This window comes from Geotrypetes seraphini, chromosome 8 (assembly GCF_902459505.1).
Source record: "Geotrypetes seraphini chromosome 8, aGeoSer1.1, whole genome shotgun sequence".
Taxonomy (NCBI): domain Eukaryota; kingdom Metazoa; phylum Chordata; class Amphibia; order Gymnophiona; family Dermophiidae; genus Geotrypetes; species Geotrypetes seraphini.
The window spans coordinates 102,390,100-102,411,422 of NC_047091.1; the positions used below are offsets into that span (position 1 = coordinate 102,390,100).

Sequence of the window (21,323 nt, forward strand, 5' to 3'; positions counted from 1 at the left end):
GTCGAGACTCACGCACGTTCGCAGAAGCTACGAAACACAGTTGAACCTGCCTCTTCCGCACCCTTCCACCACGAGGCGTCCGTCATTGGCTGAAAGCTCCAGAGACTCCACCCCATCGTTCCGCCAATGTAAGAAAGAAGAGCGTAGGCGAGGTTATGTAAATAAAGGAGAGGCATAACATTCTTTGAGAAAGTTAACGGTTTTGGTGTGTTAAACCTGTGGGGTTATGAATTCGAATGGGGGTCATAGCTATAAGACTGCTTCCCTTTCCCCCTGGCTCTCCGCTTTGTTTATGCACAGTAGTGATAGCTGTGACAGTAAATTTCACAGAAACTAGTTCCTCCTGTGTGGGCTTCTCATGCACTGGGTAAATATTGTCGCCTGTTCTGTTTAATATCTACCTCCATGTTAAATCAGACTTATCTACAGCCTTGAATAAACTGACTACCTGTTTAACAGCAATTCAGGAATATGCTAAAAATAACTAACTTTGCTTGAACTCAAGTAAAACTACCTTTGCCATAGGGAAATGGGCAAGTACATCAAACTCTAAAGGGAAACGTGAACTGCTCTTTCTGTTACATAGTACATGACATACCAGTCCTGACAAGTGGGTTAAGTCCCCCCAATCGTGAGCTGTTGCAGAAGGAATCACTTTTTCTTCAGCTCCACCTTCACCTTCTTCCTCAGTGGACTGTACTGTATCTCTGTGTCTTTCTGATCTGTTCGGATGTGATTATTACTAACATAAGAACATAAGAAATGCCTCTACTGGGTCAGACCCGAGGTCCATCGTGCCCAGCAGTCCGCTCACGCGGCGGCCCAACAGGTCCAGGACCTGTGCGGTAATCCTCTATCTATACCCCTCTATTCCCTTTTCCAGCAGAAAGTTGTCCAATTCCCTCTTGAACCCCAGTACTGTACTGTGCCCTATCACGCCCTCTGGAAGCGCATTCCAGGTGTCCACCACCCGCTGGGTAAAGAAGAACTTCCTAGCATTCGTTCTGAATCTGTCCCCTTTCAACTTTTCTGAATGCCCTCTTGTTCTTTTATTTTTTGAAAGTGTGAAGAATCTGTCCCTCTCTACTCTCTCTATGCCCTTCATGATCTTGTAAGTCTCTATCATATCCCCTCTAAGTCTTCTCTTCTCCAGGGAAAAAAGTCCCAGTTTTTCCAATCTCTCAGCGTATGAAAGGTTTTCCATCCCTTTTATCAGACGTGTCGCTCTCCTCTGAACCCTCTCGAGTATCGCCATATCCTTCTTAAGGTACGGCGACCAATATTGGACACAGTACTCCAGATGCGGACGCACCATTGCTCGATACAATGGCAAGATAACTTCTTTCGTTCTGGTTGTAATACCCTTTTTGATGATGCCTAGCATTCTATTTGCCTTCTTAGCAGCCGCTGCGCACTGTGCCGACGGCTTCATTGTCAAGTCCACCATCACCCCCAGGTCCCTTTCTTGGGTACTCTCATTTAAAAACATCCCTCCCATCGTATAGTTGTACCTCGGGTTTCTGTTTCCCACATGTAATACTTTACATTTCTCAACATTGAACTTCATCTGCCATCTCGTTGCCCATTCCCCTAGTTTGTTCAAGTCCCTTTGCAGTTTTTCACAGTCTTCTTTAGTCCGAGCTCTACTAAATAGTTTAGTGTCATCTGCAAATTTTATTATCTCACACTTCGTCCCTATTTCCAGATCATTTATGAATACATTAAATAGCAGCGGCCCTAGTACTGAGCCCTGCGGGACCCCACTCGTGACCTTCCTCCAGTCCGAGTAGTGGCCCTTCACTCCCACCCTCTGTCTCCTACCCGCCAACCAGCTTCTGATCCATCTATGTACATCTCCTTCCACCCCATGGTTCTTCAGTTTCCGGAGTAGGCGTTCATGGGGCACCTTGTCAAAGGCTTTTTGGAAATCAAGATATATGATGTCTATGGGGTCTCCATTGTCCATCCGTTTGTTAATTCCTTCGAAGAAGTGCAATAAGTTAGTTAGGCAAGATCTTCCCTTGCAGAAACCGTGTTGGCTGGTTATCAGAAGTTTGTTTCTTTCAAAATGTTCATCAATTTTTTCTTTTATCAGTGTTTCTGCCATTTTCCCCGGTACCGAGGTCAGACTCACCGGTCTGTAATTTCCTGGGTCACCTTTTGATCCCTTTTTAAAGATGGGCGTAACATTGGCTATCTTCCAGTCCTCTGGGATCATGCCTGTTTTCAGGGATAGATTGCAAATTTGCTGTAGTAGTTCCGCTATCTCCTCCTTTAATTCCTTCAGAACCCTTGGATGGATTCCGTCCGGACCCGGGGATTTGTCTGTTTTTAATTTATCTATCTGCCTGTGTACATCTTCAAGGCTCACTTCCATGGTTGTTAATTTTTCTGCCTGATTTCCATTGAAGAATTGTTCAGGTTCCGGAATGCTGGATGTGTCTTCATTTGTAAATACAGATGAAAAGAACGCATTTAGTCTTTCTGCCACTTCTTTCTCCTCCTTCACCACTCCCTTCTTGTCACCATCGTCCAGCGGTCCCACATCCTCCCTAGCCGGTTGCTTCCCTTTAACATATCTAAAGAACGGTTTGAAATTTTTTGCTTCCCTGGCTAGCCTCTCTTCATACTCTCTTTTGGCTTTTCGAACCACTCGGTGACATTCTTTTTGATACTTCCTGTTCTCTTTCCAGTTCCCCTCAGTTTTGTCCTTTTTCCATTTCCTGAATGAATTTTTCTTATTTCCTATCGCTTCCTTCACTGTTTTGGTTATCCACGCCGCGTCCTTTATTCGACTCTTTTTGCACCCCTTTCTGAATCTAGGGATATATAGATTTTGCGCCTCGCTCACCGTGTTCTTGAGAAAAGACCAGGCAAGTTCTACCTTTTGCCATTTTATTGAAGTGTTCCTAAGTTTCTTCCTTACCATTTCCCTCATTGCTTCGTAGTTTCCTTTCCTGAAGTTTAAAGTTGTCGCTATGGTTCTCTTTCCTTTCGGTATTCCTACCTCAACCTTGAACTTGATCACATTATGATCGCTGTTTCCCAACGGTCCCACTACCTCTACTTCTTTAGCAGGTCCCCTTAACCCATTTAGGATTAGATCCAGAGTGGCATTTCCTCTCGTCGGTTCTCTGACAAGCTGCTCCATGAAACAATCTTGTATAACCTCTAAGAATTCTGTCTCCCTAGTGCAATTTGAGCTTCCAAGACTCCAGTCTATTCCGGGGTAGTTGAAGTCTCCCATAATAACCGCGTTACCGCTTTTGGATTCTTGCTTCATCTCGGCTTCCATTTCTTCATCAATATCTCCTGATTGCCCGGGCGGATGATAGTATAAGCCCATCTTTATTTCAGGCCCTTTCCTTCCAGGTATTTTAACCCATAGCGATTCTAGCTTGTTGGTCGTTTTTGCTGTGTCCATTTTTGTCGATTGTATGCTTTCTTTTATGTAGAGGGCTATTCCACCTCCTTTTTGTCCTGACCTGTCCTAGCGATAGAGCTTGTACCCCGGCAGTGCTGTATCCCATTTGTTTTCTTCATTCCACCATGTTTCAGAGACTCCAATGATGTCTATGTCCTCTGCATTGGCCATGGCTTCTAATTCCCCCATTTTGTTTCTTAGGCTCCTTGCATTAGTATATATGCAATTTAGATCCTTGTATATCCTTGTCTTTATTTCCTTTCCCTGTGCTTCTATCTTTAGTTTCTTCTCTGTTGTTACAATCCTTATAACCTCCTCTTCTGGGTTTGTCAACTCCTGTGATTTGTCCATTGTTTCTTCCCAGCCTTTTTTCCCCTCGGTATCTTCACGGGATACCGTCTTCCGAATCATCGACGCTTGGTCGACTGTCGGCTTTCCCCTTCTTCTTAGTTTAAAACCTGTTCTATTCCTCTCTTGATGTTGTTCGCTAGAAGTCTTGATCCCGCCGCGCTCAGATGTAGTTCATCTCTCCTGTAGAGCTTGCTCTTGCCCCAGAACGTTGTCCAGTTCCTCACGAAGCCAGCAACAGTTGCAGCATATGCTAAGGCCTGGAAGACATTTCAACTTTGGTGTGCTGAGGACAATGTGGAACATTTCAGGGCTGGATTAAAAATGAGTCTAGCTGTTGGATCTCAAGATACAGGTAGCCGTCGGCCTATCATGTTTCAGAGCCAAATTGAAAAAGGTTTCTCTGGCTTCTCATCCAGATATAACCAGATTCTGGACACTCAGGCTGCATCCTTCAGTAAGATAACCTTTTCCAGCATGGAACCTTAACATTGTGTTGCAGGGCCTCAGTAAAGCTCCATATGAGCCTTTACAAGACATATCTCTGCTGGATCTGACAGTCAAGACAGTCTTTATAGCCCTTGGCAAGGAGAGTCTTGGAGTTGCAGGAATTCTCATGCCAAGAGTCATTCGTCAAGGTCACAGAAACTGGTCTCTCTGCACGTTTCCTTCTTTTTTGCTGAAGGAAGTTACAGCTTTTCACATCAATCAAGAGGACAAACTGCCTGCATTTCAGCCCATTGGATTGAAGAAACAGGACAAACTGTTGAAGTTATAATGTGAGAAGAGTTCTTCTCATTTATCTCAGTGACAAATGATTTTCGGCTCTCTGATCATTTTTTGACCTATTCTTCAACCATTTTTTTTTTTTCCTAACAGGCTGGGCAAGCCAGCATATAAGGCATCTATTTCCAGAAGGATTTGCATAGTGATATCAGCATATATTGGCTGTGGTAAACAGCAGAGCTGCCCGATTCAGGAAAAAAAATTTCGATTCGATTCAGCCTATTGAATCGATTTTTCGATTCGATTTTCCTGCCCAATTGGGTGTTTTTATAAAACATCCTGGTGGGTTTATTTTATAGCCTCTTCACCTCCTTTGCCTTCTTCTAACCACACTGATGCAGTGGTGTAAACAAAATAAACAAACAAAAAAGACTTTTCCTTTCTCTGTTAAATCCTAGCTCACGTTTGCGGTCTAACAAAAGCTCTGGCATGATACACTTTTCAAATCTGACATATTGTAATCACAAAACAGAAAATAAAATTATTTTTCTACCTTTTGTTGTCTGGTCAATATTCAAATCTTGTTGGTCCCAGGCTCTGGTTGTCTTCTGATAACTTGCTTGCCAGGGTCTCCTTTTCTTCTTTCTCTGTGCTAAACATCCATCTTCTATCTCTGTCCTCCCCTTCCGTTTCCCTTCCCTCCCCTAGAGGTCTGGCATCTTTCCTTTTTTTCATCTCCATCCACAGATCCACCTTTTCTCAACTACCCTTTCATCCAGCATCTCTCCTTCCTTCCAAGTTTCAAGTTTTATTAATTTTGATATACCAACCATCAAGTTAATATCTGGCTGGTTAACAATATGTTTAAAAGAAAGAGAAATTATACAAGACTAAAAAAAAAAGTGGCATTGTGTATATACATATAACATCACAAGACGAACTAGATGGTGAGGATAAAAGGGAAGGGAGGGTGAAGTTACATATTTGAGAAGAAATTGGAGATAGTAGGGTACGGATAAAACATAATGGAAGGGGCGCTTTAAAGAAAGCGGTTATTTTTGGTAATTAGAGAAGATGGCTCTAAGTGAATGAGAAGGCATCGCGAAATAAAAACGTTTTTAAATCTGTTTTAAATTTGTCAAGTCGTGATTCGTCGCGGAGTTGCTGTGGCAGGGAATTCCAGAGGGTAGGGGCAGTTACTGCGAAATTTACTCTACGTGTATTGTAGAAGTCTTTGATAGTGGGGATAAATAGAAGTTTTTGATCAGTTGATCTTAGAGTGTGTGAAGAGCTGTAGGGAATGAGAAGTTTGTCAAGGAATAATGGCAAATGAGAGTGCTTTATTTTGAAAGATAGTATGATAATTTTAAAGGTGATGCGGTGAGAAATAGGGAGCCAGTGTGCTTCTTTTAGAAGAGGGGTAACATGGTCGAATCTGCCTACTTTATGGATAAGTTTTATTGCTGTATTTTGTATTAGTTGTAAACGACGAATTTCTTTTTGGGGAAGGCCATTTAGAAGAGAGTTACAGTAATCAAGATGGGAAATTACTAATGAATGTATCAGGATAGTGATTGAATTAGTTTCAAGGATGGAAGAAAGAGATCGGATGATGCGTAATTTATAAAAACAAATTTTAACCACTGAACTTATGTGATCGTGAAAGGTAAGGTCTCTATCAATGATTACTCCTACACCACCCCAGTGTCCACCATCTCTCCTTTTCAGTTTCCAACTACCCTCCTATCCAATATCTCTATCCCCCCTCCACACCATCCCTTGGGTCCAACTTATCTCCCTTTCTGTTCCTTCCCTCCCTAAATCCCATTATCCACCATCTCTCTTCCACTCCTCTGTTTTTAGACCCATTATTTCTTCCCCCCAAAGTCCAGCATATGCACATCTCTTTGAACCCCCCTTCCCTCCCTCCCTCCCTCCGTGTATTTCTACAACAGGGCCCCCTCCCCTGAAGGTCTGTCCCCCCCTGAAGGATACCCCACCCCTGAAGGCCTGTCCCCCCTGAAGGCTTGCACCCCCCCTTGAAGGCCTGCACCCCCTAAAGGCCTGTCCCCCCTTGAAGGCCTGTCCCCCCCCGAAGAACTGTACCTCCCCCCCGAAGGTCTGTCTCCCCTAGAGGCCTGCATCCCCTGAAGGCCACCTCCCTGAAGGCCTGTCTCCCCCCCCCCCCCCGAAGGACTGCCCCCCCAGAAGGCCTGTGTGTTCCCCTCTGGTCTCCCACACCTCCCTTTACCTGATTGCAGCAGAGAGCAGCCTGCAGAAAGGATCGTGGGTACTTTAGCGATCCTTGCAGGTTGCCATAGGTCTCCGGAGCTGTCGTCCCTCTGCTGCGATCCTGCCTCTGACATCAGAGGAGGGGTGAGACCACAGCAGAAGGACGACAGCTCCTGAGTTTCAAGTTTATTAAAGCATTTGATGAATCGCCTATTAAAATTGCTAGGCGATGTACATAGTCCAAGTAAAGAAAACAAAGAAACTAACACATTAACAATATAATTACATAAAATACGTACATGAGGGGTGAGGAAAGAAATTAAAAAGTTACAATATTGGGTTCGGTAAAAAAGGAAAAAACAGAAGGTAAGGGTTTAAGGACCAAAGCACAATTTAAGGAGTTTCCCTAAAGCAAATAAAAGTTTCAAGAATTAAAAGCATCATTAAATAAATAAGTTTTTAAAAGTTTTTTAAATGTTACAATGTCGTGTTCGGCTCTAATATACTGGGGAAGGGCATTCCACCATTGTGGTCCCATCACTGTGAACATGTCTGATCTCGTTGTCCCTATAATTTTCAAGGAGGGTACTGAAAGTAGATTTTGATCCGATGATCGAAGTGAAAGTTTGGTATTATGTGGGATTAATGATTTAGAAATAAATTGTGGTTGATTGGAAGCTAAAGTCTTGAAAATGAGAAGCATTATTTTGAACAAAATCCTATGACCAATTGGTAGCCAGTGAGCATCTATTAGTAGTGGGGAAACGTGGTCGTATTTTTTCGCATTATAAATTAATTTTATGGCCGTATTCTGTATTATCTGCAATTTCCTTTTTTCTTTCTGTGTGATGTTGATTAGTAGGGCATTGCAATAGTCAATTTTTGATATTACAAAGGAGTGAATTAGTATCTTTAATGAAGATAAACTAAGAAATTTGGCGATTGAGCGAATCTGACGTAATTTAAAGAAACAGTTTTTAACGATTAGAGAGATATGTTCATGGTATATCAATTTATCATCTAGAAGTACGCCGAGAATTTTGACCGAGGATACCAAATTAAGTGGGATGTTATTGAGAACGAACGTGTACTTCTACAACAGGGCCCCCCTCCCCTGAAGGTCTGTCCCCCCCTGAAGGATACCCCACCCCTGAAGGCCTGTCCCCCCTGAAGAACTGTACCTTCCCCCCTGAAGGTCTGTCTCCCCCTGAAGGCTTGCACCCCCCCTTGAAGGCCTGCACCCCCCTAAAGGCCTGTCCCCCCTTGAAGGCCTGTCCCCCCCCGAAGAACTGTACCTCCCCCCCGAAGGTCTGTCTCCCCTAGAGGCCTGCACCCCCTGAAGGCCACCTCCCTGAAGGCCTGTCCCCCCCCCCCCGAAGGACTGCCCCCCCAGAAGGCCTGTGTGTTCCTCTCTGGTCTCCCACACCTCCCTTTACCTGATTGCAGCAGAGAGCAGCCTGCAGAAAGGATCGTGGGTACTTTAGCGATCCTTGCAGGTTGCCATAGGTCTCCGGAGCTGTCGTCCCTCTGCTGCGATCCTGCCTCTGACATCAGAGGAGGGGTGGGACCACAGCAGAAGGACGACAGCTCCTGAGGCCTATGGCAACCTGCAAGGATCGCTAAAGTACCCACGATCCTTTCTGCAGGCTGCTCTCTGTTGCAATCAGGTAAAGGGAGGCCAGGGGGGGATACCTGACACTGCAGGACTTCCCGACTGTCCCTCCCCCCTCGCTCTCTAAAGCAGGAGTGGCAGCGCAGGCCAGCAAGAGGCAGCGCTGCCGATCCTGCTCTAGGGGGTGGGGGAGAGGGTCAGAGTGAATCGGGAGGCCGATTTTTTGGGGGGGGTTTGAATCGATTCAAATCGATTCACCCGAAATGAATCGGTGAATCGATTTGAATCATGAATTGGGCAGCACTAGTAAACAGCCACCAATATCTTTGAGAGCTCATTTCACAAGAAGTGTTCCTTCTTCATGGGTGGAAGCCTAGGCGATCCCGCATAAGGAGATTTTCAGAGCATCTACATGGTCCACACGCCATACCTTTACAAAGTTTTATAGAATGGACCTAGCAGCGCAAAAGGATGCTGCTTTTGGGTCCTCAGTGTTAAGGGCAGGCTCATCTGTCCCACCCTAGATTCCAGGGACTGCTTTGATATGTCCCACTTGTCAAGACTTGTATGCCCTGTGTAATAGAAGGGAAGATTAGGTTCATACCTCAATAATCTTTTCTTTTAATACAGTGTACAAGTTCTGATACTTCACCCTCTCAGTGTAGTTGTTTGCCTGTTTAATGTCTCGGTCAAGTATGTCTGTCCAGAACTGGAGATCTTCTAATGCCAGTCAGGTATCCTATATAATAAAACGCTAGCCGCGCATGCGCACTCAGACCTGCGTGATCTGTAATCCCTGATCCGTGATCTGTAGGTCCGTGGCCAGAGTGCGTATGCGGCGGCTAGACAAAGCGGGAGAAACAGACTCGAGCGCTGTGGCCTACTCACGATGGGAGAATGCGCCGCAGCAAAGTGCTGCACAGGTACTGGAGGGGGAGAGACATATCGCTTCTGCACCGGTACAAACATCCCTCCAGCATTGGCAGTCGCTGCACGTTAAACAGGCTGCTTCGCGACTTTCTCCTGCAGTTCAGTCCCTCTGCCGCGTCACTGATGACGTCATCAATGATGCGACAGAGAGACTCAACGGCAGAAGAAAGCTGAAGCAGCCTGTTTAGCATGCTGCGGCTGCCAATGCTGGAGGGAGGTTTGCAGAGTCAGCGGGAGTTGGGCTGGGAGGGGAGAGAGGCGACTGCCTCGGGTGCTTCAGGCAGCAGCAGCGCTTACAATTCGCTGCTGTTGCTGGCTTCAGGCCTTCCTCTCTGGCCGGTCCTGCCTACTTCCTGTTTTCATGAAGACGACAGAACCGGCCAGAGAGAAAGACCTGAAGCCAGCAACAGCAATGAATTGTGAATGCTGCTGCTGACCAATGAAGTAGTTAAATGAGGAAAGGGAGCAGAGGGGGAGAGAATGGCTTGGAGGGAAAGCGAAAGGTATGCCAGACCAAGGCAAAAGGAAGGAGGAGATGGAGAGAGGCCATATGGGACAGAGAGAGAGAGGGCAGACACTGGATGGAAAGAGAAGAGAGGGCAGTGAATGGAAGGGGCAACATAGAGTGTGAACAGTATTCTAGCACCCGTTAATGTAACGGGCTTAATGACTAGTTATACATATAATGCCATGGTATTGTTACAAATGCAATTGAGAGTATACACTTGAAAACTTGGCTTTTTTCAAAAATCTAATCACCTCCCGCTCTCTGGTACCCTTGTCCCTCTCTATCTTCTTAGTTCCTCTCCTATAACCCTTCATTGTAGTTCCTTTCTATCTTAACTCTGTAAACCATGCCGAGCTCTACGCTCGCGGAGATGGCGCGGTATACAAACCCAAGGTTTAGTTTAGTTTAGTTTATACTCCATAAATATTAGTGCTGGTTGCACTCAGATGAAGTGGCTTGGTTGTTCCACTTTGTTTTATATGATATGTTTTGTTTAACATTGTTCATTATTCTTATTAACAGAGAAGAACAGAAGTGTCTTGTCAGGGAAGTTTTTCGCCCCCCTCCTTATGTTCCTTATTGTAGTGGTTATTGACTTCTTTGGTACAAACTGAAGAGATACAGTACATCCCATTGAGGAAGGAGGTGGAGCTGAAGAAAAAATATATGATTCCTTCTGAAGCAGCTCACGACTGGACTTAACTCACTTGTCAGGACGCATGTATCATGTTAACACAAGGGAAGGCAGGTGGACCCGGCGCTTTTGCATTCACTACTGGCCTGTTGCGGCATCAAGGAACAGGGAGAACTCGGCGGCTTGGGGGCCTGTTCCCAGATGGCAGCAGTGGCTTGGGGACCTGTTCCCAGATGACAGCCCTATCGGTGGCTTGGGGAGAAAGAAAGGACAGAGAGAGAGAAAGAAAGGGGAGCCAGAAAGAAAGGGGGGGCAGTGAGATTGAAAGACAGATAAAGAAAGAAAGGAGGGCAGGAAGACAGAAAGAAAGAGAGAAAGAAAGGGGAGGGGGCAGGGAGAGAGGAAGAAAAAGTTGGGGGAGGGAATGGAGTGTGCCGGGTGACAGGGGGCAGGCAGGCAGGGAGAGAGGAAGAAAAAGTTGGACTCATGGAAGGACAGAGATGTTGGTTGGGGAATGGAATGAAGTCTGGAGGAGAGGAAGCATGCAGGAGGTAGAAAGAAGGGAAGAAATATTGGATGCACAGTCAGAAGAAGAAACCAGAGACTCTTGAAATCACCAGACAACAAAGGTAGGAAAAATGATTTTATTTTAAATTTAGTGATCAAAATGTGTCCGTTTTGAGAATTTATATCTGCTGTCTATATTTTGCACTATGGCCCCCTATTACTAAACCACAGTAGCGGATTTTAGCGCAGGGATCCTAAGAGCATTGAGAGCAGCAAGGGGCATTCAGCGCAGCTCCCTGTGCTAAAAACTGCTATTGCGGTTTAGTAAAAAGGGAGGAGGTATATTTGTCTATTTTTGTATAGTTGTTACTGAGGTGACATTGCATATTTTAAAGTCATCTGCCTTGACCTCTTTAAAACAAAAACCAAATATAAATGATAATTAACATTTTCTCTGCATACAGTGTGCTTGTGGGTTTTTTTTTTTATTTTATTGTTGGTAGATCATTTTGACTTGGTCATTTTAAAAATAGCTCTCGCCAGCCAAAAAATGTGGGCACTCCTGTTCTAGTGCAATGTGTTTATTGGTCCTAAACACTAGGGTCTTCTATCTGAACTAGCAAGTTACTTGCAGAAAACTGTCAATCATGTTTTCAACTCCACCTCCTTCTCAGGGAGATGCTCCTGCTCCCGCAGTTTGTTTTCTGCAAGGAAGTTGCTCAGAAGTGTTTTTGATCTGCTCTGCAGTTTTATTATTTTGGGGTATTTTTTCTCAATGTTCTCTGGAGGCTTGTTGACCAGAGATTCCCACTTGGTGGAACCTCTGCCTGGGAGAAAAGACAAACTCACACGGTTCAAGTCTGCTGCTAGTAGGATTAGCCCTTGAAGACACCTAGCTAGCCACCCTGCTTTTATATTTTTTTTAGCTCAGGGGCTGTCCCCTGCATAGATTCATGCATCCCCGATTTAATCAGGAGCTTGAATTCAGGCTGTTTGGCTCCTTCCCAGACATGACATATAGGGTTGGGAATGCAGAACCCATGGTGAGAGAAGTTAGGAGTCGAAATCACTCTCAAAGAGGTAAGCTTTTAACTGAACCTTGAACACTGTCAGAGATGGAGCCCAAAATAGGGATTCGGGCAGCTTGTTCAAGTATGTGGCGTAATACATGTTATGCCAGCAACAAGTCTGGGAAAGGTGAGAGAAAATTGTGCCCCTTCCCAAATGTAAAATATAAATACCTGAGCTGACAGGGATCCACAAGCTCCACCAGCTGATGTACTCTTCCTCCAGTTCAATGGCTGGTAGCAGCTCAGAAATACTGCCACTGCAGAACTTGGAGATTTCTGGCTACCAGAAGAAAAGGAGGAAGTGATCTTCAGTTGGCAGGATTTTGGGATCCCCACCAGCCACAGCAAGGGAGGTGGCTAATTTGGAGGGGTCTGGGCCCAGAACCTCTGTGGCTATGCCATTGATTGTGTTCAGTATAAAAAAAAAGAGAATTTCAATTTTTTTTTCTCCAGAACTTGCCAAGTTTAATTTCTTGAAATTCCAAATTCAATTCTGTTCTTCAAATTTCAATTTGTGTTTCCTTGTCTGTGTTTTGTGTATAAAGAAGATAGAGAGATCAGAGAAAGGATTGGGGGTCCCTCTAATTTCTGCCTTGAGCCCCAGTATTTCTAAAACTGGGGATGGTAAGGGTAGAAGCACTAATCCTGTGTTAACTAATTGGTGTGTGGTAATGTAGCTGTGCTATCACTGGAACCTCCACTCTCCAATCCTCAAACACTCCCTCCAACAAAAATTAAAAAAATATTTTTTAGTGTGTGCTTAGCACATACCAATTTGCAACTTACTTGCTTTATATATGAAAAAAACAAGTATTCATGTTTGAATGCCTTAGCATTTCTGGAAGCAGATTATGTTATAACAAATGCTTCCTCAAATATAATCATCACACAACAATTCTTCAATAGTAGTTTCTAGTAAAATCTAGTAAAATGGAAACATCTATATCAGCGGTCTCAAACATGCGGCCTGCCAGGTACTATTTTGAGGCCCTCTGTATGTTTATCATAATCACAAAAGTAAAATAACAGTTTCTTGATCATATGTCTCTTTAGCTATAAATTACAATATTATTATTAAGACTTGGCCAAAAGGAAAGATTTATAAACTATAAAGAGTTTTACCTCATGCAAAATTGTAATTTCTTTAATAAGACATTAACTATTTTTTTTCTGAGGCCCTCCAAGTACCTACAAATCCAGAATGTGGCCCTGCAAAGGGTTTGAGTTTGAGACCACTGATCTATATGTATATATAAGTCTAGCAATTGTATGAATGCATAGAAAGAGAACATGATTTCATATAGTTGGCTCACAAATAAGTATAATGTTTCCATTGTAGTAGCTTTGCTATCTGCCTCTGATTTTCCTCCACAGTCCCTGTTTCGCTGTTAGACTTCCTCAGGGAGATGTCACTAAAGAAATTCATCCATATACTAGTGCAGGCTGAAGTATAATGAGAGTAATTTGTAAAATGTTAGCAATTCCTGCTTATGCCGGCTCCAGTCTCAACATGACCACTGGGACCTCCTGTGGCAGTCTTGTAAGGCTGAAGAACTGGCAGGGGCAAGAGCGACTGGGGTCACTCTTGTCTGGAAGAGGCTACTAGACCATTAGGGCATTTAATGTAGGCAGAAGGAGGGCCTTTGGGTGGTTGGACAGTCCAAGGAGGCGGGAGGAAGGACAGAGAGTGATTGCAGGGAGGAAGAGTTTTGGTTTCGGATCAGTTTCTTTGCCAAATTTGAAACCAAAACTGAAATTTAGTCAGCCTCTAAAGGAGGCCTCTAGATTCAGGTGTTAATAATGCTGTTCTTTTGTGCCTAAATATGAGCCTTATGAAAATTTTGTGTGCTAGAAGTTTTAGTGAGATTCATATTTAGGCACAAAAGAACAGATACTAATATGTGCTAGCACCCCTTCCATTTTCCACAAGTTTCTGTGTGTATAATTTGAAGACATATTGCTTGATAGTTTCACGCAATGAAATGTCCATTGTGATGATGTATTGCATGATTATCTAACTTGGCAATGAAATATCTCAGTGATGAACTGTCACATGATGAAGTGTCATGTAATAAAATGTCTTGTGATTAAATGTCACCAAACCCTAGTAGTGCTATGGAACTGATAAGCAGTAATAAGTGAATTCGGAATTTATGAGGGTCATTTCATAAATAATGCACACTATTTTTAAAAAATTTACATGGTGGTTTTTTTTAAGTATTTCTTTACAATCCTTCAATATAGTCTCCCTGCTTTGCAATGACCGAGTCCCAACGTTCGGGAAGCTTCATTATTCCATCCAAGACACCGTTTTAGTTCAGTTGCCGAATGGCTCGGGTACCGGCGGAAGAAAGCTCTTCCAGGGATGCAAAATGATGTCCACTCATAGGTTGTTTCAACTTTGTAAAAAGGTCAAAGTCTGGTAGTCTCATGTTTGGACTGTAGGGAGCATAAGGTAACACCTCCCAGCCCCAAAACCCTACTATAATGCCATAAAGGTGGCACCTGCAGCCATAAGGGCTATTGGGGTGGTAGACAGGTAGGTATAGTAGGTTTTGGGGGTGATTTGGGAGGCTCATCATGACCTATAAGAGAGTTGTGGTGAGATGTTTATGTGTCACCCTTTTTGTGAAATTCACAGCAGTTCCCTGTAAGCTGCCCCACTACTCTGTTGCCATGTCTGGGTGTCCAGTCCATCACTTTGCTGGTCCCTCCCACGTCCAAAAGGTCTTGTTCTAGGCGTTTTTGACTTGGACAATTTTTTGGACGAGAATGGGGTATAAAGATAGACGACTTAGCGGTCTGGATGATCAAACGGCTGGACGTACAAGTAGACAATTCTCCCCCCCAAAAATTTTGTATGTATTTTTCGAGAATGGACTTTGGACATTTCTCACTTTGGGCGACTAGCGACTTAAAAAAAAAGTCTAAGTCCATTTTGGGCCTATAATGGCGCTCCACGGGTCTGATTCTACATATAGTATTAAAAAACTTGATGACGATTCGAACAGCGCTTAGTGAAATTCTACATGGTGCACCTACCTTTTATATGTAGAATCACGCTAAATGTCAATGCATTACACAACATTTAGGTCAGCTATAACCAGACTTAAATGCCTGTATCTAAGTTGTGCAAAGATCGGGCATATTCTATAATGTTCACATGTCGGGTATATTCTATAACGTGCGCATAACTTTTAGGAACGTCTATAATCTGCCTCTGGCCATGCACCCTTTTCAAATTCGCATACTGTAACTAGTGCATACTTTTTTATAGAATTGCACTAAGTTGTGCATTTAACTAGTGCCAAGTAGCGTTAATTGCCAATTATCAGCATCAATCAGGCAAAATCAGTTGTGTACACCAATTTGTGCACACAGCTTAAGGCGCATATACAGAATTTGGGGATAAGTGAAAAAATATTTTCTTCTAATTGTTTTAAATGTGCTATTCTGTAGTTTCATGAAGGGTCCCCTAGCCTTTGTACTTGTTGAAAGAATAAATGATTGTTTACTTGTTTTACTTCACATAGCATTTTATAGACCTCAGTCATATCTTTCCTCAGCCGTCTCTTCTCCAAGCTGAAGAGCACTAACCTCTTGAGCCTTTTCTTATATGAGAGGAGTTCTATCTCCTTTATCACTTTGTTTGCCCTTCTCTATACCTTTTCTAAATCTGCTGTATTTTTTTTTGTGTGTGTGTCGCAGAAATCAGATTTGCATACAGTATTCAAGGTGAAGTATCGCCATGGAGTAAGACAGAGATAAAAGATATAAGTATAGCAAGCCTCAATTCTACATATGGCACCCGAATTTGTGAGCGTGCCCAAGATGTATGTGCAAATTAATTGAGTAATGAATCTTTAACTTTCACTAATTGGGTGCCAACAACCAATTATTGATGTTAATTGGTGCTCATTAAAATTTGTGTGTGCTATTCTATGAGGCAGGGCACCTAACTCTTCTGTTGTGCAACTCAAAAGGGGACATGGCCAGAAGCTGAAATTGGTAGAATTTGAGGAAAGTGAGAGGATGGTTGTGTTGAATATAGAATAAATTTAATCAGCTTTCAAACACTTTTTGGGACTTGTTATTGTAACAAGAGCTACACAGTGCTAAAGTCCCATTGCAGTGTCTTATTCAGAAGGGCTTAATCCTATTTATTTTGAATTAACCTTCTGTATTTTTCTTGGCACCTACTATGTTTACTTTGAGTGTCCAGTGTGCGGTAAATGTGCTATATTTATTTGAATCGTCAGCAAACTTTGTTGAAGTTTCCACCATAGTTCAAACAATACTTGGAGCATATGGATACAGTCTGGAAAGAGAAGCCTTCTTTGGATAAATATAAAAGTTGTCTTTTTTTGATCATGACGGGAATAGCTATTCAAATGGTTACACATAATTGGAAGAGATATGATAGATTGAATTACACATTTTGGTAGACAAATGTTTGTACCACTTATAAGTATGAGAGAATGAATGCGGAATGTTTAGGGTTTAGTAATACATTTAATAGAGTGTGGAGCCCATTGACTGCATTTGTTACATCGCAATAATTGTCATGTATCTTTCTTTTGATTAGATTTCCATACACATCCAGGGGGGAGGGTGGGGGAGGGAAATATATTTTGATTATTAAAATTACTTAACTATAATATTGTAATAACATAATATGTCTTCTTGTATTAATAATTGGTAGGAGGGGGGAGAAAATTATTTTGTTTTATGTATTAATTGTGTAATCAATAGTGCGTTGTATGCAGTGTTTATATTCAATTAATTGTATTGCACTGTCAAGGTTTAAAAATCAATAAAGATTTATATATATATGTGTGTGTGTATATATATATATATATATATATATATATGTGTGTGTGTGTGTGTATATATATATATATAAAATCTGAGAATCCCAGGAGCTGGTGGAGGCATAGGAGCAAACTTTAAAAAATTAGTGGAAGTGCCAACAAACAGAAATTACCCTCTTCTGGACACAGTAAAGGAGCTTGTTCAATAGTGTGAGTGCATGCCCACAGGACTGGCATCTATGAGTGGAGAGGTACAGAGAATTTTACACTAGGCTGGTACAGAGTCAGGAGTGTTAACTGTGCCAAAAGACTTTTCACTTTATACCAGACAGAAATTATATTTTGGAACTATTCTATGGCATGCTATGCTTATAATACAAGGGGTTAATAATAAAAATAAAAAAAAAGTCTAAAAAGTGTCCTAAATGGCTACTTGGATGATCAAAAGATTAGAGTTCTTCAGCTTGGCTGAGGGGAAATATGATTGAAGTCTACAAAATCCTGAGTGGAGTAGAACGGGTACAAGTGGGTTGATATTTTACTGCATCAAAATTTACAAAGACTAGAAGACACTCAAAGTTACAGAGTAATACTTTTAAAACCAATAGGAGGAAATATTATAAAAAGGTTTGGACAAGTTCCAGGAGGAAAAGTTCATAGTTTGCTCTTGAGACAGACATGGGGGAAGCCACTGCTTGCCCTGGATCTTTGCATGGAATGCTACTACTATTTGGGTTTTTGCCAGGTACATGTGACTTGGATTGGCCTGGGTCAAGATGGGATACTGGACTAAATGGACCATTGGTCTGACCCATTAAAGTTATTCTTATGTTCTTATGTATATCCTCATCTTTCCCTTCCTTATCCAGGTTAGTTTCTGTTTTCTGGCTCTTTGGTTTATTATCATAAATTTCCATGCTTAATCCAACATCCCAGCCTTCCCACCCACCATGTCCTACTTAGTTTTGGAAAATTAGGAACGATAGCATGTGCAGGGGTAAGAGCTGAAAAACCGGGAGTGGACTATGACAAGGAGTCTGGCTGGAAACCCAGCAAGCACCCTTTTCAGTCTGTAAGTGAACCCAATCATTTATTGAAAAGCAGAAGGCAGTCGGATTGTTTTTCGAGGTTTGACTATTTTTCAATCTGAAATTGCAATTGCATCATAGTCAATTTGTAGCTGAATGAGAGAAAAAGGTCGTAGATGCCTTTGTAGAGATGAATTTTGAACTATCTCAGCAGATTAGACTGACTGTTTCTTTCACGGTCATAAAATAACTCCCAGAGCCATTTTTGTGTAATCTATCATGTGCTATATTCCTACAGTGAGCTAGGAAAATGTAACTTTAGTCCCAACGAGGCCACCATTTCACCCAACAGCATTCAGCCTTTTTCAGCTTCTCTTGCTTGTTCTATGCAATCAGCAAGAGAAACTGGTTTCTAGGGGAAAAAAGTATGCTGGTTTAATGAAAAAAAATTCTGCAGTAATCAGGAGCATGTTTCTAGCTCTTCTCTGGATCCGATTTACATACTGCACTCATAAATAAGCGTAATCACTTCAAACTCTCCGTCTCCACAAAAGCTATTTTGTTTGATTCCCAGCAGTACATCCAGTACAGAGAAAAATTTCTTTGTCTCTCTAGCTGCAGGCACAGTTCTAGTCTGGGCATACGTTCCCAGCTGGATATCCTCCATCCAGCACCTACACTTCAGTCAAGAGCCATGCAGAAGCAGAAGCTTTGGAAGCCTGTATCCTTGCAATCTGTGGTGATGGAACCATGCCTGCTCACAGGCTGCTTCTCTGTTTCACAGAGGCATCGAGCAAGCACAAAATAATCATATGCCTAGGTATGTTGCATCTTACTCCAGGATGGGACAACCACGCACTTTCACCACTAAACCCCCCCTTTTACAAAACAATGAAAATGGTTTTTAGCGCAGGCCGGCACACTGAACACTCTGCGCTGCTCCCAACGTTCATAGAGTTCCTATGAGTGTCGCGAGCAGTGCAGAACATTCAGCGTACCGGCCTGCGCTAAAAACCACTTCCGCAGTTTTGTAAAAGGAGGGGGGGGGCAAATTTGGTGATATAATAGTTAAAAAAAAGTCATAGAATGCTCCAACCTCCCAATCCTCATTGAAATGTGAGTCTCAACCATGATCCCCATATGCAGGTTACCCCAGCCTGCTTGAAAGCCGCTCTTCATCCTGACCACAGACACAGGCCTTGTCCTGAAGAGGTGCTGAGTGAGGATCTGCTAAGGTAAAACAGGGGGACAAGTCATTTTTTAGACATACTAGTATTAGAAGTAGTGCAAAAGTGGCATTGTGAGACTCGAAGGGGAAAAATATATAGAAGCTGATAAAGATAAGGCTGAATTGCTTAACAAATATTTCTGTTCTGTGTTCACAGCTGAAGCACCAGGAATGGGACTGCAGAAGATAAACGCAAATAGGTGCTGGAGGAATGGTAGACTCTGATCGATTTTCAGAGGACTGTGTTTGTGAGGAGATAGCTAAACTAAAGGTGGACAAAGTGATGGGGCTGGATGGTGTACATCCAAAGGTACTGAAAGAACTTAGGTAAGTTCTAGCAGCTCCACTGCTAGCATTATATCTGCTTAAGTTCTAGCAGCTCCAATGCTTCTCTAGAGTCGAGAGTGGTACTGGAGGACTGGAGAAGGGCAGATGTAGTCCATTCTCTACAAAAGTGGAAGTAAGGAAGATGTAGGGAACTACAGGCCGGCAAGACTGACTTCTGCGGTAAGTAAATTAATGGAAACTCTAAAAACAGAAAATAGTGACATTTCTGGAATCCAGTGGATTACAGGACCCGAGGTAATTATGAGCTGATTCAAACTTTACAGTCCACTTAGAACAGGGATCTCAAAGTCCCTCCTTGAGGGCCGCAATCCAGTCAGGTTTTCAGGATTTCCCCAATGAATATGCATTGAAAGCAGTGCATGCACATAGATCTCATGCATATTCATTGGGGAAATCCTGAAAACCCGACTGGATTGCGGCCCTCAAGGAGGGACTTTGAGACCCCTGACTTAGAAGGAGCTGCTCTATATACCATCCTTGGGAAATGCAAAGTGAAATTATATAACAGAGCTATCTCAATCATAGGCTCAGCTTATGAAACCTACTCTAGTCCCCACTTCCTTGCAATATGAGGTGAATTGTTTAGCTTTTAGTCAGGGGTTAGAAATTATTTTATTTCGGGCTGTATCATATTAGTTAGGATGCTACAGCTAACAGCTTTCTTCTTATTGATTTTACAAATTCTGTTTTATCATTTGTGTCATGTTTGCTTGCATATTATGTTTTATTCTACATTATGCAGTTTTATCTTTAAGGGATCCTTTTACAAAGCCAGCTTAGCAATTCTTCTGCAGCAAATACACTGAAGCCCATTCAATTCCCATGGACTTCGGTGCATTTGCCGTGGAAGAATCGCTACAGCAACTTGATAAAAGAGTCCCTGAGTTTATTTGTATTTTATGTTTTATCTTATGTATACGAGTATTTATCTGCAATTTACCTGGATTCTTGAGATATGTGTTATACATCAAATAAATGAAATGAAGTATTTGATAAGACACGTGCAGTTGTCAATTTAAGTTATCAACTGTGCAAGGACTGTGAAACCATAGAGAATTACTGTGTAACATCATTAACAGAGACACAAAATGGAGAATGTTATCTACATCAGAGGGCCATATACTGCCAAAGACCAGGTTGTAAACTCTGGCATAGATTCTGTTTCCCAATGTAACCAAGGCTGACAGTGATACTGAAGGAAGAAAAAGACCAAAAGACCAAGGACTGATCACGTTAGTTAATGAAAGTCTTCAAAAAAGCGTAATGCTCAAAGAATGGAAGGAATCAGTTATTCGTCCCATTGTCAAGGATCAAAAAATTAGTTCTGAAGAGAAATCTAACTATAGGCCAATTGCAAATATCCCCTTCCTGGCAAAGTTGACTAAGAAGGTGGTATTTAATCAAGTATCTGAGTTCATAGAAAAAACGAACATCTTACATCCAAACCAAACAGGTTTTAGACAATATCATTCTACTGAAAATTCTTTGATCGGCATGTCCACATCTATACTTTACTTCTTGGACCATCATACATATGTCCTTTTGATTTCCATTGATCTCTCATCAGCGTTTGATACAATTGACCACAATCTTCTTATAAATAGATTACAATTGATAGGTATTACGGATCAGATGCTTCTTTGGTTTCAATCCTACTTTGATAACCGTTCTTCAGTTGTGTCTTTCAATAATACAACTTCTGAAAGTTTTACAGTAACATACGGTATTCCACAAGGGTCTATTCTTTCACCACTTCTGTTCAATATTTTTCTCGCACCGCTTATGACTCTCTGCCAAGACATTGGCTTTACTGTATTCGCCTACGCCGATGATATTCAGCTCTTACATCCACTTGATCCTACTAACTCTCTTGAAACAATAGCAATCAACAGGAAACTTGAGAAGATTCACCAGTGG

At 42.4% G+C, this 21,323-nt stretch overlaps 1 long non-coding RNA gene across 1 annotated transcript; it reads left to right on the forward strand.

Annotated features, from left to right (window-relative positions):
• Positions 1-12: 12 nt before the first annotated feature.
• LOC117365073 lies at positions 13-19,370 on the forward strand. The gene is made up of 3 exons (XR_004540346.1): positions 13-128; positions 18,446-18,650; positions 19,216-19,370. It is a non-coding gene; the product is annotated as an uncharacterized LOC117365073 (long non-coding RNA).
• Positions 19,371-21,323: the final 1,953 nt, after the last annotated feature.